We start from the raw sequence: 5188 nt of genomic DNA, 5'->3' as shown, positions 1-5188 counted from the left end.
AGTCCTAGAGACAGCTACGGAGTTCTAGAGAGAAATACGGAATTCTAGAGAGAGATAGGGAATTCTAGAGAGAGAGTAGGGAGTCCCTAGAGAAAGAGCCTAACGAAGTTCTAACCGAAAAGCTATGGAGTTTTCGAGAGAGCTATGGAGTTCTGGAGAGAGATACGAACTTCTACAGAAAGCTATGGAGTCCTAGAGACAGCTACGGAGTTCTGGAGAGAGATACAAAGTTCTAGAAAGAGATAGGGAGATCTAGAGAGAGAGCAGGGAGTCCTAGAGAGAGCTACGAAATTCTAGAGAGAGCTATGGAGTTCTGGAGAGAGATACAAAGTTCTAGAGAAAGCTATGGAGTTTTAAAGAGAGCTATAGAGTTCTAGAAACAACTATGGACTTCTAAAGAGAGCTATGGAATTCTAGAAACAGCTATGGAGTTCTAGAGACAGCTATAGAGTTCTAGAGACAGCTATAGAGTTCTAGAGAGAGATACGAAGTTCTAGAGAAAACTATGGAGTTCTAGAAACAGCTATGAAGTTCTAGAGAGAGGCTGCGCCAATGACAATCTCGTCTGTGACTCTGAATCTCACAACCTGACGTCACAGAGACTTTGGTCATCGACTTCTGGTACTGCCGACGTAATACCACACCCACTCATCTTCCCCTCCACCCGCCAATCCACCCCCCCCCCCCCCTCATTTCCCGCCCCAGCCCTTTCACAGGAGTTTCCCCAGAGCAAGCATCCCTACCCTCTCTGATCTCACGGACGGGATCTGGGAGGAAATAGCAAGATTTGTAAACAAGATGATTAATCAGGGAACTTTCGTGCAAGTCATCACTCCCGCCTAATCAACGAAGGGCCGACGACGTCGCTATGCAAAAACTTTTCGATCAAAGTTAATTCTTCGGGCCATACGAGCGTCAACAAACGTGACAGTTTCGGTAAATATTTACGCAAAAGATATACATGTTGAGGCTACGGTTGTTTTCAAGTAAACGTACTGGCGGGGGAGGAGTAAACAGATTATAAGTATTGAGGAGATGTTGACAGCTGGGAATTACATACGCACTGAGATTGTGTAACCGAAGACCCTCTTATTAGATAATAAAACCGATACGTCTGAATATACGAGAAGACGTCACGTCAGCAGCAGAGAGCAGAGAGCAGAGAGCAGGAATGGATTGGTTCCTGGCTTAAATATTTGGAGATCACAAGATTCTACTACGGCGCTGAGCAAACAATTTCGCGTTTTAGTCGTAGCCAAGAGATAAAACTCCCAATTCCCAAATTTCAAGGACATTTCACGGAATTCCAAGCAGGATTCTTTCGCATTTGATGAACGTAAGAATCCATTATCTAAACGTTATCCAGTGAGGAGCTTCGAGGTGTATTTTTAATTAGCTGTAGTCCCTTGTAAGTCCTTATGAAAAATACGTTCAGGATAATTAAGCCGTTGCTTCACAGGAAAAAGAGGATCTTAGGACTTAAACGAATAAGATCTATCTGGATGATTTGTCGTGATACTCCTCCCCCACCCCCGCCCGCTCCCCCACCCCCTAACACACACACACTTTTACCTCCTCTCCCACCCACTTCCCTCCCCTTTCCCCCATAAGGAAAAAAAAAAGAAAAAAGATAATGCTGTAAACACAGCGGTCAAACTAGACATTTACAGGACGGATGTTTTTCTTACTGCCATTTGGCAGAATGGATTCGTAACTAACCTACTCTCTCTCTCTCTCTCTCTCTCTCTCTCTCTCTCTCTCTCTCTCTCTCTCTCTCTCTTCTTCTCTCCTCTCTCTCGTTACTTTCGCTGAAAACTGCAACGATCGGAAACTAAGTTTAAAATGTAAAACACTCAGGCACGGCGTAAATAAAAAAAATTTAAAAAGCGATTTCATCGTTACTCGACCATTTTGACAATCGACTCAACCGGAGTTGAATGCGAGAGGAGTCGACACTGAACTGATTTTGGGGGGATTTTGGGTGACGTTAGAAAGATATTCAAGCAATGAATAGCTAGCTTTGCGTATATTTTTATACAAGTAAGTTATTTTATTTCGTTTACGCTTAAAACATAAAAAAAATAGTTATTTTATTTGCGTTTAAACAGAAATAATAAAATTAGATTATAGGTATTTTTGGTGACGTTCAAAAGATATTTAAGCTATGTTAGCTCTGCGTATATTTGCACAAGTCATTTTATTTCGTTTACGCTTAAATAATAAAAAAAAAGAGATTTTGCGTATTTTGGTGACGTTCAAAAGATATTTAAGCATCGATTAGCTCTGCTTATATTTGCACAATTCAATCATTTTATTTCGTTTACGATTAAAAAAAAAAAAAAAAAAAAAAAAAAAAAAAAGAAAAAAAAAAAAAAAAAAAAAGAGATTTTGCGTATTTTGGTGACGTTTCAAAAGATATTTAAGCATCGATTAGCTCTGCTTATATTTGCACAATTCAATCATTTTATTTCGTTTACGATTAAAAAAAAAAAAAAAAAAAAAAAAAAAAAAAAAAAAAAGAGAGATTTTGCGTATTTTTGGTGACGTTCAAATGATTTTTGTTTAAGAAGTGATTAGCTCTGCGTATAATTACACAATTCAGTTTTAAGAAGTGATTAGTTCTGCGTATATGTAGACAATTAAGTAATTTTTTGTTTACGCTTAAAACATAAATAAGAAAAATAAAACAATAGACACGGCAATCTATTAAAAACCGTTCAATTTATAATTTTTTTTTATTATATAGACAAAAACAATTCAAAAGATGCTTTTGTATATTAAATTGGATCAACTTGCTGTATAAGAGAGAGAGAGAGAGAGAGACAAATTTTACATATTTATGATAACAAATCTGTTCGTTGGCGCTACTAATTATCTCAACTGGAAGTGAAAATGAGACCAATAAAGAGAGAGAGAGAGAGAATTTTACATATTTATGATAACAAATTTGTTCGTTGGCGCTACTAATTATCTCAACTGAAAGTGAAAATGAGACAAATAAAACTTACAAAGCCTCCGGTGACTTTCCATACAAAGACAAACATTTGTCTAAGACAAAGAGGGCTAATAAAAATGGCGGGCATGTTTACCGCCAAATATGCATCTCCATAACTCAAGCACAACTCCCGAATTGAACGATAGCATAAATCTTTTATCCCGACGAGGTGAATCTTTCATCTGCTACATCATACAAGGCCTTAGTTTTCAGATCGGCAATTTCACCGAAATACACCGATGTAATACGACTCTAAAAATTAATATTACCGAAATACACTGATGAAATATGACTCTGAAAAATTAATGTCCTATTGCCCCTCATACATATAATTCCCATTCATTACGTGCATGATGGCATGGGATGGAGTGCAATATAAAATTCAGGTTAAAGGCCTATAATTTAGGTCAAAGGTCAATGCAATATAAAATTCAGGCTAAAGACCTATAATTTAGGTCAAAGGTCAATGGAATATAAAATTTCGGTTAAAGGCCTATAATTTAGGCCGAAGGTCAATGGAATATCAAAATTTCGGTTAAAGGCCTATAATTTAGGTCAAAGGTCAATGCAATATAAAATTTCGGTTAAAGGCCTATAATTCAGGTCAAAGATCAAGCGCTGGGGGTCTTGTGAGGAGGTCCTTCAGCGCCGGAAAGGAAATTGACAGTTTGACAGTAAAAATGGTTTGAAAGGTTTAACAGGATAAAAACCTCACTTTTTTTAACTATGAAGCAATTGGTAGGGGAGTGAGATAGGAGAAAGGGAATATGAATGCCAGCACAGTAAAAGTAAGGGAAGGGGTTGCAGCTTGGACCCTACGGGACGCCGCAAAGAGTTGTATGCAATGCCTACAGCGCATAGCTTGAGGCGCACTAGAGTTATAAGATAGGAGAAAGAGAATATGAATGCGGGTACAATAAAAGGAACGAAGAGGGTTCCAGCTTGGACCCTAAGGGACGCCGCGAAGAACTGTATGCAATGCCTACAGCGTCTACCTTGAGGCGCACTGGTTTCACTACCTACCCCCACATACGGATAACGCTGGATGTTGCTCTAATACATCCGTATCAAACAAAAACAGGCCGCAGGGCCCATTCATTAACAACACCCCCCCCCCCCCCAATGCAATTTCGTGGCGTCAATAAACAAAATCCTTATCTTTATGTGAGGAGAAATGCTTTCAATGACTTTTACCGAACCCCCACGTGCGTTGAGGGTCTCAAGAAGTGGCCCCCTCCCCCCACCAACCCCCACTAACACCTTTCCGGATTCTTATCTAATAAGAGAGAGGAGGGGAGGGAGAGGAAGGGAGGGAGGATGGAAAGGGGAGTCGCTCTAGGCGGGAATATTGCTCGCGGGGGTGGGGGGGGGTGTGCACAGAGTCAAAACACTAAGCGGCTGAAATAACAAACAACGCGTATTAGACGCGGTCTGTTTTGGGGGGCGCCGTCTGGAGACCCGGTGATGACGTCACGCGGTGAGTTCCCGGATGCTTCTTTTCTTCTCCTTCTTCTTCTTTCTCCTTGCGAAAGAAACCAGGTAGCCATGATTGATTGGTTGGTTTAACTTACGTACTCTTGCGTCGCAAAAAACGGCCAAGTTGCTGCGAATCAAAAAATACAAAGGGCCTCTATATATAAACCATCTTAAATATGCAACATTCTTTAAATACAAACTATCTTACATCGGTTGCAAGTTATTCTTAGTGTATAGAAAATTCGGCAAACGATACTTCGGGCTTAATATTTGTGTCTACAAAAACAAAGTGAGCAAATTATATATATATATAATTATCTGATATGTATATATATATATATATATATAATATATATATATATATATATATATATAATATGGTATATACACACATATACATACATATATATATATATTATAATTCTATATATATATATATTATATATATATATTATTAAGATAGATATACTTCATATAAATGTTTTAATTCCTTCGTCATCGAAGAAAAATCACAAAAGCAAGAGAAGATTTGCTATTTTTTTAATAATGCTATGAAGCAGTAAATTTTGTTCAGCCAATCAGCGAGCAGGTATACATGAATTACCGGGAATTTCTAACCAGAGGTCCACAACAGGCATATGCCCCTTCAACGCTTTAAATCTGGGCATAGGCCATTCCTGATAAACCAACGACACACACAAAATTACTTTATCATAG

This window comes from Macrobrachium nipponense, chromosome 13 (assembly GCF_015104395.2).
Source record: "Macrobrachium nipponense isolate FS-2020 chromosome 13, ASM1510439v2, whole genome shotgun sequence".
Taxonomy (NCBI): domain Eukaryota; kingdom Metazoa; phylum Arthropoda; class Malacostraca; order Decapoda; family Palaemonidae; genus Macrobrachium; species Macrobrachium nipponense.
This window is presented reverse-complemented; position numbering follows the sequence as displayed.